The following is a 13,192-nucleotide window of genomic DNA, read 5'->3' on the forward strand; positions in this document are numbered from 1 at the left end:
GGATTGGGGCGGGGGGGGCAACAAAAAGCCAGTTTTTGTTGGCTTCCCCCGCAGAAGCAGCGTGCTTAACGGCTCTGCCAGGAAAGAGAAGACTCGCAGCACATGCGTTGCTTACTATGTGTCTTAGGGTGGAAAAAAACTGTAAAGGCAGCAGGTTGCGTCTTGGAGCTCGAGAGATTTGCTAAAAATACCGGGAGGTTTTTCTCTTTTTAAACTAAGGGAACAGTATGTAACCGTGGGCTATTCTTCTAGCTTTTGCCACAATCTGTTTTATTGGTGCCTATAAAAAAAGCTGCCGTTGGAGGTGTGCACCTGTCGCTCACCTGTTTTGCTGAAGCAACTAATCGCGAAACTACCTAAAGCCACTGAAATCGTGTATTAATCGGGTGATGGAGCAGGGCTCTGAGCTGCGCTGGAAAAGCAGCTGTAACGTTGGGTTCCCAGGGTGCTGTTTAATGAGCAGCTAAGCATTTGTGCCTTTTATTTTCAGGGTGCCGGTAGTTCCTCTGCCGGCGTCGGTATGTTTTCATAGCGATGGGATGCCAGAGGTTCTGTTGGTATCGAGTGTCTCAGTTGCATCAGTCCCATATTTGCAGTGCGGCTGTTCACATGTGTGAAGTGTGATTTCTGCAGTATTGACTTCAGACTTTGTAAATACCAACTTGCCAAGTGAGGCCGCCGGTGCCCTGGACTCTGTCCAGGTGTGGAACAGCCTTTTCAGTTTTCATAATTATTATTTGAGTTGTTTCTTTTGGCAGTCTGGCCCAGAAAATAATAAATTACGCATCTAAATTTAAGTTGACCTTTGTGATTAATTTAACAGAGACTCAGATTCATGCTTGATTCCACCAATCGGGCTAAGTGGAGCAGTAAACATGCAAGAAAATTAAAACCAACCATTTAAAAAATGTCCTGAATCTCAGTTTCTCTGGGATACTTTGCTGCTGTTTGTGGCCCTGGCTGAGCAGACGCTGCTGCCATGGGGACATGCTCGGGAGCACGCTAAAATCGTACTGTCAAAGCTGTCTCCTTGAGGTGCTTGGGGAAGGAGAAGGGTTTTGCTTGTGTCCTGTGGACTGATGATTAGAAACCGCTTTAGTACTGGTTGTGTTATGCTGTTTGATTTCCGGCAGCTTGGCTGTTGGCTATTTGTGGTGTTGCAGTGATTTAGTTTTGTGGGTTTTCTCCTTTCCAATAGGGAGTTTGTACACAAGTTGGTTTAGGCACAGTTGAATGGTGAAGTGTCTCTGTGAACCTAGTGATGTGGTGGAAGCTTGCTGTGAGCAGGTTGGGACCCGGGATCTAACTCTTCCTTTTAACAGCATCTGTAATGTGCCTATTTATCTCCTCACAGAAAAGATGAGCTATCCTTTCCATCACACTGCACTTGAGAAACTGTATGGACCACTGGGAGAGAGTAGAGACCCGAAAGCTGCCGAATCCTAGAATATATGTTCTCCAAGGAGAAATTACAGGAACTGGAGCTCTTCATAATAAAGAGAAAATCGAAAGGAGGTTGCTGCAAAGAGGAAGCAGAAAAACAGAAAGTGTGTGTAGGGTAGGAGAAGGAGGAATGGGCTTACAGTGTGAGAAGAGGGATTTGGTTAGGTGTTGGGAATCTTTTTACAGACAGTAAGAGGAGTGAAATGCTGAATTACTTCCTGGGAAAACTGTTCAATCTTTATTATTGGAGGTGGTTATGGTCACATCAACTGGTTATTGCTGGTAAACGATTCATCCTGCTCTGTGATAGAACTGAAGTTTTTTGATACTATAGGTTATATTAGGAAATAGGTAGAAAGAGTTTGTATAGTATAGGTGTAATTAATAGAATGATTATATTGGGTATGTGTGCAGTATTGTTTAATAAATATAATAAATTCTACTTGGTCACTTCTCAGACTGGCTGATTTCTAGAAGAGATGATAAATTAAATTGGCTTTCTTGAAATAGAGTGGAAATTCTAAATGGTCTTATGGCTGAGTTCTTTCAAAAGGGATATAAGCTATGCTGGAAGACCCTGGACCAACTGACCTGACTCCTGTGAGAGGACAGTACTTTAAAACAAACAAACAAAAACCCTCCAGGTGGGTAAAGTGTAAAGAATGAGGCTGATAACATCTAGCAGTAGAGAGAGCAAGGAGGTCCGAACTCTTGAATAAATACTTGGTTTGTGAAGGGTCAGGTGGGAATACATTAATATTTGGAGATGTGGGGTTTAAGTGACACATTCACAGCTTGCTTGAGAGTTTTGAAACCCGAGAGAGTTGGGAAAGGTCAGTGGGCTCTAGCATGTAGATGTGGGGTTTTAGAGGAGACAGTGAACCTTCACGTTCTGTCCTACCTGAACAGTATCGCAGGGTGTGAGAGATCTTGGGAGCAGGATGCAGAAAATTTGAATGGGAAATTTACTTATTGATCTTGGAATAGGAAGAAGCAGGCAGGAGGAAGTGTTTACTGATTATTTGTGAATTTTCCCTCTGAAAGTGATGATGTTGTGCCTCACAGGATGACTGTTCAGGGTAAGGAGGTGACATATAGAAAGTGGGGCTGGAACGTCCATAGCATTGGAAGAATATGACAGAGCTGAATAAATGGATTTATAGCAGAAGAATCAGAGGTTGTATCTCTTTCCACTCTCCCAGTCCTCAGTTACATGTACATGAGAACGGAAGAAGCTTTGTAGAGGAGAGGGGAGAGAGTTAGTAAGCACATTCGCTGTGGAGAAAGTGCTGCAGTAGACTGGGGGTTTATAATGTCAGGGAATGAGTGGCTGGTTACAGCTTTGGAGATGAGTACACTGAACAGCTCGTAGAGGGAACATCAGTAGTATTGGCATTTGTTTTAAACGGATGCTGTATGCGCTTCCTCCTTGGGAGGGAACTGCGGGGATCTGATGCGCTGCTGGGAGGTTGCGTGTGAAGACAGGAGGTGAGACACGCAGCTTGGCCCATCACACCAAGATGATTTCTGCTGGTCAGAAGACCAGAAATGGCAAAAGTCTTTATCAGCGAGAAAGATGAAGTGGAGTAAAACTATTGTGCAGGGTGTTTTTTTCTGTATGCCAGCTACATGCAAGAAGTGGCAAAGGATGAAGAAGGAGTAAGAGTGGTGGGGAGAGGCTGGGCTGGTGGTGGTCAGCAGGGACTGGACACGGTGTGCTCTGGGGGTGCGAGTGCACAGCCCCATGAGCTGGTGTTGTAAGCGACGGGAGCGGGATGGGGATGGAGCCCTTGGCGTGGGATATTAGGTGGTACATCTCAGTCTAGCAGTGTTTGCGAGGTTATCAACTGGTGGGAAGCATAGCAGCTGTAAATCACAATACTGCCTATTAATTAAGACCTTTGTCTTGCAGTAATTTCTAATTCTTAATATGAAAAATGCTGCTATTTTCCTGTTAGACAGCTTGCCCTTGGAGGAGTGTGGAGAAAGAACAGAAGTGGATGTTCCTTGGAGGAAACTTCCTTATGAAGCAAGGGAAGCCTCTTCTTTCACTTCTGCTTGTTCCAGGTGCTGTGGGTGTTGAGGGTAAGCTGCCATAGGCAAGTGCTCTGCACCACTGAGATGCAGTGGGGCTGGGAAGCAATCCTCTGTGCGCAAGGTTCGCAAACAAGTAAGCTATAAACGTTTTTCAAATATGAGGTGGTAGACCAAGGACTTAAATAAAATGCCCGTCTTTTGCGTGTCGAATGTCTCATCTTTGTGGCTTTCTTCCTACAAAGATTAGAGTCTTTTATTATTGTGTTTCTTAGTGCATGTAGCCAGTGGTTGAGTTCTGTTGGATCAGTAATTCATCAGCTGGTTCAGATCCGGAAAAAATACCTGCCAAAAATCAAGGGCTCGGCTGTATGTGGCGTTCCTGGGGTAGTTAATCCTGGCAATTCTGGGTAGATCAGGAATAACAACCCCTAGTAACTTCTTCTAAGCCTAAAAAGGAAAAACTCAAACCTGATTGATCTGCAGCCAAATTTCAAGTAGCTATTGGGCAACCTGCAGGTTTTTATCTCTGCTCTAGGTGAGGACCAGGATTACTTGTGTCAATCAGTCCTCTAAGCAGGGTAGGGTTTTGATGCAGGTAGCCCTGTGTTAAGGATGCAGTAAAGAGCATATCCTGCCAAGACGAGAGAGGACTCTCTCTGTGCCAAGGAAAGGTGTTCTGGGATGTGAGAAGCCTTGGGAGGAAGGCACAGTGGACATCCTGCTGAAGCTGTGCTTTACTTGGCATAGGTACAATAGGTATTTAGTGATGTTTGTTTGGTTTGGTTTTTGTTGTGGGCTTTTTGTTGTTGTTGTTGTTGTTTTGTTTTGGTTTTTTGGTGTGTTGTTTTTTTTTTTTCCCATGCAGTGGCTGAAACTGTTGCAGCATCAGCTTCTAGAGAAGCTGTTACTCAGTAGTGTGGTAATGATTTCCCTGGTGGGCTTCTGTAAGCACCTCAAGCCCTTTCTGTCACAAGCAACAGTTTATTGCCCTACTGTTACCCATCTCTTGAAACAAATTTATTTAACAGGTGAATCTTGGGGCTCACAAAACTCAGAATCAGTGACTGGCTGCAAGGATGGTGAGACCTGGAAGAGTATTTTGGTGTCACGTCTTGTGTTTTTGCTGAGAATGGCAGCTGGCGGACCGCTTTAATTAACCGAACTTCTGTTTTCCTGACCTTGCATGCTGTTGATTGTAGTTTTCAAATGAATGATTAAAAAGCCGAATGGTGGTTTGAAGGGACATAAAACAAATAGTCTTGCCAGATCTTTGGTTGCATTTTTTGCCTACCCTTACCTCCAATGTTGCCCATGCCTGGACATCCATAGGAGCAGTGACATGCGTGCTGCATACGATGAAAAGATGCATCTGGTGTTGCTTTGGAAGTCAAGATGGGATGTGGCTTGAACTGCAATATAAGCAAATAAAAACTTGTCAGAATATTTATAATGTTGAGGGAGCCCTGGGAAGGGGTGATTTGACTGTAAAGATGGGTCTCTCCATCAAACCTCCTTTTTCTCGTGCTTCTTCCCTCATCTCCTTCCCACACATGTGCGCTTGCTGTCCTACTGACTCCTCACCCTGGCAGAGGGTGGTGAAAACATAACGATTTCTTGTAGCTGTCATTGCTGCTTGCCCACTCTAGTGCCGGGTAAATTGATTAAAATGCAAGGCAAAGCAAGGTCTGCTGCCTCACACTGGATTTACTGCCACAAGGGAGGCTGCAGCTCAACACTAGTTTGAAAGGTTCAGGAGGAAAGAACTTTTTCAGTGTTTTAACTTCAAATGAGATGAGGAAATCTGCCCTTAGCTAATTATAGAGCAATGGCGTACCAGTACTAAGTTGAAAATTTTGTGCTTTTTAGCTTTTTTGTTACCTTGTGTTGGGATTTTTTTTGGCATGAACAAAAACTTAGAGGGGGAACGACCACCAAGTACTCTTTAGTGTGTGAAAGTAGCTAAAATATTCTCTTAATTGTATTCATTCTTACAGAGCAAAACAAGTATTAAAGGGAGGTTGAATTTTTTTTTTTTTTAAAAAGACATTTTAAAAAGACATTTTATAGCTTTTGATGTGTCCATTCATTCCATGAATAGGAAGAAAGCTTTACTTGGCTGTGTCCAGAAAACTGTGTTCTGGGGCCCTCTTTATGTGAAAGAGGAGTGTTATACAGAAAGAAGTAGGAGGTTTTTTGGCCATTATTTGAGGATGCTACCTTTTTTTTTTTATATATAACTCAGCCTATGGGAATAATCAAGACTTTGTAAGTAGGATCTGTGATAGGAAAGGAAGTTACAGTCACAGTAAAGTTGATCCTGTCAATATAAAAATTTCAGGACAGCTCTTTCCGTACAGGGAGTGTTTCTCAGCTGTACTTAGACAGGATGGGTATAGCTCTCCTTACCAGAGTCAAGCCTGATAAAAAGAAGAAAAAAGATTTATTATTTTTTGATGGTGGTGTTCATTTTCTAAAGCTGTTTTTAGATGTCTTAAAGGTTATACTTTCTCTGAGATTAGGTCCCACCCTGTCTTGAGAGAAAAAGCTAACTTTTATGACTTAATTTCAGATTTGTGCTATGAGTCCTTCGTTTGCCATTCTGTAAAATAGCGTTGAGATGGCACAAATCTGTAATTTATATTATTCTCCTATTTGTAGGTCCCTGGAAATGTAGTTAGATTTTGGGTGGGTTTATTTTCTGTTGTGTTGTTGTTGGTTTTGGGTTTTTTTAATTCCTTAGTTAGTTATTGCAGTGTCGGCTGGTGGTCACTCTTCCTGAGATCCCTACTGCTGCTTTCTGCTCCCATGGCCTCTGGTAGCCCTGTGTGGGATGAAGGGCTGTCCTTGACAAATTTTGCTAGATTAAACTGTGTGCTCTCTGCTCGCCATGGAGGAATACTTCTAATCTCTGAAGTGCTCTCTGGGTGAGAGACCACCTGTCATATTGCTGATGTGGTTTTCATCATATTTCAGTACTTGCTTTTTGAGGGCGAGCTAGAGCGATCTGGCTTTAAGGGCTGTTTTGTCCTTGAGTATTTAATGATGAAAAGAAAGTGACTTGTCCCTTTTCTATTAAAGTTTTGGCAAAGGGTTTTCTTCCTGTTATTAAGGTCTCAATTGGTCATCAGGCTGAGATGTCATTTTAATGAAGATGAAAATATGCAGTACTTGAATGTGATGTGGAATTATTTTCCAGTAGAGCAAGCCTATGGGGTATTGCTTATGTCTCATGTAAAATACGAAGCATGTCCGCTATCTTTTTCTGCATTCTTGGCAGCTCTTAAGGAACTAGGAAATGTAGAACAACTTGCATAAGCAGGAGAGGGGAAAAAACGCGACGAACGAGCTCGTTTCAGTGATTCACTTTTGTTGGCTTCCCCGGGAGGAAAGGACTGCCGTGCAATGCCGAGACTCAAATCTCTGAAACTGCTTATTGCAATAACTACCGCTCGAATTTCACTTGGATATAGAACTTAGGAAGGATCTATCAGGGTGTGACCGCCATGAGAAAAACCCTCTGGGTGACTGTCAGTCTTGCATTCTGTCCTGTAGCCTGCTGGGAACAAATAATTCACTCTGAGGTCATAGCCTAAGAAGTTGTATAAGGTTTAAGAAAAGCTTTGTGGAATGTATTGCTGTTTTGAGAGGGTTTTGGAATAATGTTGTGGTAACCATTTCAGTTACTTTTTGTCATGCAGGTCTCAAGATGTGTAGGTAGCTTGCTGCTCCTTCTGTTATTCAGAATTTACACAGACTCCAAGTGGTGCAAGGTTGTAGAAATGGGGCAAGGGTGAATGGCTGCCAGTTAAAAGTGGTAAGCCTTGACTTTGCGGTGCGCCTCAGAGCAGCACCTATTCCTCTGTACGTGTGCAGGAGCTGGGGACTCCTGAGCACTCTGTCAGACTGCTCGGAGCTTCTCACTGCGGAGAATCTGAGTATGGAGCTAGGTGAGGACATCTTGACTACTGGATTTATCTTAGTTGATATACATGAGTTGGAAGGAGGAATGCAAAATAACTAGGGTTTTTTTGATCAGCATCCATGCAATTTCAGGTGGGGAAGCTCAGTGAGTGGTTCATGAATGAAGTGACTGTAGTGTCAGCAGCTGGCAAACAGCATCATTTCCTTCCAGAAAAGGTTGTGAGAGGAGTTTCCAGCTCATCCTCCAATTTTCTAGGTCAGTTGCTGGAGAAGAATCTGAAGTTTCTCCATGTTTTCCCGTTCTGCATTGCCGTATTACCTTGAAAAGCGCCAAGCTAGGCAAAGCTTTCCTTGGTTTATTTTGTTACAAAGAATGTGTTTGCTTAAGCAGCATAGTGAGTTTATTGGGATGAGCTCATGTCGATTGTTACTGTCCTTTGGAGCAGCTAAGGAAACACATGTTCCCTAACAGTAGTAATGGAGATGACCTGTTTCTACGTTTGAGACTTGTATGTTTTGGATATAGCTGGAAGAGCAACTTTAAGAATGGTTCCTTAGAGCCCAACATATGGTCCTTGTAAATTCATGGCTTTGTTAGTATAGCTTCCAATGAGCAGGAGGTGCTCCCTTGACATATGGGCTTGCTCGCTGTCAGCTGAAACGTGACTGGCGGTATCTGCTGAACTGTGACTCTTCCTTGTCAGCTGCTGTTCTCCTCTACGTGGTTTTCCTCTGTGTGCCTACCTGTCCCTCGACTTATATACTCTAGGCCCCCTTGTTAAAGCGTGGTGATAATTATCTTAAGCCCTCATTTTCTTCTGCCAGAAATGACTTCTAATGATGCTGCATTCGTTTTTGATTTGCAGCTGAAATCTGTAGGATGAATAGCAAATGGGTGTTCATCAGCCAGAATGCAGGTCGTGGAATTTAATCAGAATAGTGGACTCTAAGGTATGTCTTGAAATTAAAGAAATTGGCTGTGGCAGATTATTGTACAAAGAAATAGAGTTACTTTCTCCCCTTAAAACATTTTTAAAAAAATATGTCCTCATAATTTACCCATGTCGTATGTCTTAGATGTTTAGACTTAAGTGATAGGGGGTTTTCTGCCAGGCAGTAACTCCAAAAGTGACAATTTTAAATACTACTCTGATGAATTAAGACTTTAAGAGAAAATGGGCTGTCAAAGATAGCACTAGAGTGGTGCAGGAATTTTTCAAGTTACATGTTAGAAAGCAGCAGCTGGGGTCTGGATGACAGAACTTTTCCTGTATGATTATTATATTGTCATTATGCATATAATGCTTACCGATGAGAACACATCGATACACCATGTCCCATTCATGTTTTTTCTGGTGCTAGACAAAACTCAGACACAGTCAATATGCAATGCAGCAGCAACCTTTTTAAAGTCATTTAAATTAATTGGAAACCTGTCTGAAATATCACAGAGATTCTTGTGTGGAGGATAGTTGGGAGGGAAGGCTGTCAGAGAAAGCAATTTCCCCCTGAAATAACAGTGAACTGAAAACGTGCAGAGATTTCTCAGGGGAAAAAAATGTGGTTCCTTTTTTGGAATGAAAATGCTCTAATTTATCATGTGACTTGGGAAATCCTCTTGGCTTCCTGCAGAGGGGAAAGGAGGAGTTGAATGTTTCATCGGATGATGGAGCATGGCATGTTTGTGATGCATAACAGCATCTGCTGCATAAAGAGCTCCCAAGGGAGCCTGCTGCTTGCTGCAAGGCTATTCCCATTATCAAGGGACTTGTTTCTAAGGTAGTGATAACAGGAATTTCATTGTCTAAATATTTAGAAGATTTGATAATTAGACTAGTACAGCGCTGCATGGTTTCCTCTGGGTTTGGGGATATTGAATTTAAGAGGAGAATAGGATTCTTCACTCGGACATGGCTGTAGGGGATTCAAGAGAACCAAATCTAGTCTCTATCTTAAGAAAGAAGAGTTGTGTTACAAACAAAGTATATTGCTAGTAATGAAACAAGCTCCAAATACTCCCCTCTGAATTAAAGGAATATGTTCAAAACTCTTTCCTTCTTGTTCCAAGTTCCAGATAAACCACTCGTGCTTTATGAACTGCCTGAAAACTTATGACAGAGTGCTGTTTGGCTTTCGTTCAGGCTACGGTCAGTGCCATGCATCATGCAGAAGGACTGAGGAAGGAGAGGGCATGTTGCTTGAGACTATTTCCAGCAAGTGAAGGCAGTAGGAGTAAGTGTTACACGAATATCCAGGCTCCATTTTGGCTGCAGCATCACATGAGGTTGAACGTACTGGCTTACTTGCAGCCTGCCCGCTGCAAAATATCAGGTTGGCTAATTGGAGGTAACTTTGATGCTTTGAGGCAGCAATTTTTTCCTGAAAAGCTTTTTCATTGATAGAGCGCTTTTTTTTTCATCATTTAAAGGGGTTGTTGCTAGAACTTCTTGTGGTCTTCAAAAGTGGTTACAATGCCATATCATCCACAGAATTTACTGGCCAGACAGGTGAGGTGAGGCTCTGAAAGGAGAGAGCTTTTGAAACTTTTCCAGTTGGAGTCTCACTGCAGACCTCTTTCATGCTTTTGTTTCATTAGTTGGGGTTTTGACACCTGGAAAAGTGGTGTTGAAGGGAGAAACGGTTGCATGTGTTGAAACATCCATTCCTAGTTGCTTGGGGGGGTGATGTGAGTCTGATTAATTTGTATAAGTAACAAGAAGCTGATGGTCCAAAGCAGAGTTTTGATTTGAAGCCAAAAAGCCACCGATTTCTCTATACAAAGTTGTATAGATGGTGTCCAAGATGAATTTTATCTTAAGAATAATTTTGTCCAAAGATAAAGTACATGACTCAGATTTGCACACGTACTCATTAAAAATAAATCACAATTTTGAATCAGCTAGTCACTCTCATGCGTAGGAGTGACCATTTCCATATTCCCCTTTGGCATTTAATGCTCAAGAGAGTAATTTTAAACAAAGAGTTGCACAAAGTACTCCTCTTCATTATTTAGCTAGATTGAGTAGGACAGGATATGAGACTATGCAGATACGGTCTTTTGAGTTGGCAAGGATGTTGTAAGTAAGGATTTTGAGGAAAGCATTAATACCACACAGGCACTTGTGAAATGAATTGTTTTGTAAATAGCATTTTGAACAGATGTTGTTTTTCATCTTTCTCCAAAGGTGGGTTGTTTGTCGACTGCTCCTGCACGCCATTCAGTTTTTCTCTACGTAGCAGCTCCTTTTCTTGTGCTGAATGTCTGCTTGTAATTATAGCATCGTGCTTTTTTTCCTTTTGCAGTCAGTGATACACACATTATCTGTTGCAGTACATCCTTCTCTCTCCAGTTCCAAGCACGCTGCTAACAGACAGCTCCAGTTTGAGTGGAACACCCAGGGCTTTGGATCTAGGGCGAGTTTGGTGGAGCTGCTGCTTTCATGACCTACTTCTTGGGCAAGCGTGGAAGTAAAAAGCACTCTTCGAGTCTCAGATGAGAGATTTGGGCTTTTTTTTGTCTTGGGCTGAAAAATAATTAGGCTCCAGTTTGAAACGGTCTTAATCCTCAAGGTTAGGAACTTGGTGTCCTTTGAATTACTCAAGTGTCAGTGGAGAGGAGGGGAATAAATGAGAACACCTAAGCACAGAGCAGTGTTGCTTTTAGGATTTAAAACACTCTTTTTCTCCTGAGGAATTGTTAGTTCTTGTGGTCAGTCAGACATAATAAATGTCTTGGTTTGTCCTTGAAAGAGAAGTAGGTGCGTAATTGACTGATTCGAAATACTTTTATCATTTTTACTTCCATTTAGGAGAGTTGGCAACACTCATACACCTGAATTGCTATGATTAGCCTGATATTTTATATAATAGGCTGCAGTGTAGAGGGCTGTTTGTTCTTGGAATTACAATGTTGAAGTACCATGGTACTTTTCAAGGCAGTATTTACGTAATTTGTATGCTATTGGATATTTGGATTTCTATGCTAGATCAAATCACCATGGCCATGTGACAATCAACCCATAGGTATGTTTTCATGTTCACTGTGTATCCCCACTAGCATGTATATGGCTCTGATGGCAGTACAGAGCTCCCTTTGCCTCCTTCAGAATGGGATCTTTTTAGCCACGCGTTAGAGCTGATGATGCTCCAAGCAGCATTCTGACTCATAAACACTTACAAGCTTTCTTACAGTCCTGGGAATGTGGAAATACATGGCTTTCAGGCACATGAAGAAAGATGAATTGCTATTGTAGTGCTGCAAGACACCCTAGAGTACGTGGAGACTCTTCTGTATGGGTGTTTGAGTACGCTGACTGTGGAGACCCACGCTTCGCTAGGGATGCCTGTCAGCACTCGAGTCTATCATTACTGAATTGCCTTGGTTGAAAACTAAAGCAAGCCCTTACCTCCTTCCCACTGAACACACACCAAAAAAAAACCCCTCTGATTGTTTTCTGGTAATTTTTTTAATGCTCTCTAGCTCTGTTACTTTGCCTCCTTCAAGTTTTTCTAAAGAGAATAAAGCAAAAGAAACCCCCAAGACTCTGAACCTGTTCTCGTCATACCTTCCAAGTTTAGGGCGCTTTCAATTTTTATAATACTAACTAGTATCCCATGAATCTTGTTTTTAGGTTAGGCTGATCTATTTCTCAAAAGTATTTCCCTTTTTCTCCATTTGGAAGCATGTGGCAGTTTAAAACACTTCTAAGTGAGTTATTTTGTCCACGATTTGACTTGGAAAAAAGATTATCTGAAATATTTCATCTGAAGTCGTACTTAGTTCTTTTGAAGTTATACTTACCTGCTAGTGACTGGCTTGGCTTACCAGCGCTGGAAGTAATATGCATTAATCTTGTTTAATCTAAAGCAATTAGAATTCACATTTTATGACTTGGGTTTATAGCTGCGGCTCTCCAGCTCTGGCTTCATCTCCGTGCAGGGGTGAGGCTTGCACCTTAGTATTAATTGTCAGTCATGGTAATCACTGAGTTATGTGAGGCTTTTCCCATCCTCATTAGCAGTCTCTGCAAGCTTTCCAGCCTGAAGCTTGTGCGAATGAACAGGTTTACCTCTAGCTTGTCTGTTGTCTGAAGAAATACAAGTCAGAATAGAAGAAAAGACGTATTTTCAGTTGTTGATGTTACTGTATGTTCTACTGCAGCGGTATTTTGCCGAGTCCCTCAACTTGTACTGTAGACTGTTTGAAATGCATGAAGAGCTGGTACATAAACATGAGATAAGCACTGGAAATCTGTGCAACTTCTTGTTACAGAAATTTTGATTTATCGTATATTACCTGAATATAAAATCCTTCCCGTTCTCACCACAAAAAAAATCTGTATAATTCATTGCAGAAATGAAAAAAATATTACACATGCTGAAAGGACACTGTAAGTTGAACTTCTTAATGTTTTTGAAATCAGTGAATGAAGTTCAAGTTGAGCTTGATAACTTGCTGATCCATGCAAATAAACCTCACTGACTCACTGGAAAGCTAGTTGTTTCCAAGCTAGAGGGGAAGGAGAGTTATGGGCAGAAAATCAGAAATAATGGGGAGAAAAAAAAAAAAAAAAAAGAATAGGATGCAGTTGAACTATTGTCATCTGTTCATATTCCACTTCGCCATCTATCATTGTTATTATAAGTACAGGAATTTGATGGCAATTCAAAGCACTTCAGTGACTTTTATATTCCTGATTTATGTTCAGGTAACTTTGGTGCAAAGATGCTGTTCTGACCGCTTGGTCTTTCTAGTGCTGTTGCTGCAGTGCTACTTCCCCCCCCCCCCTTT

The sequence above is a fragment of the Athene cunicularia genome (assembly GCF_003259725.1).
Source record: "Athene cunicularia isolate RWA chromosome 6 unlocalized genomic scaffold, athCun1 chr6_part2, whole genome shotgun sequence".
Classification (NCBI taxonomy): Eukaryota; Metazoa; Chordata; class Aves; order Strigiformes; family Strigidae; genus Athene; species Athene cunicularia.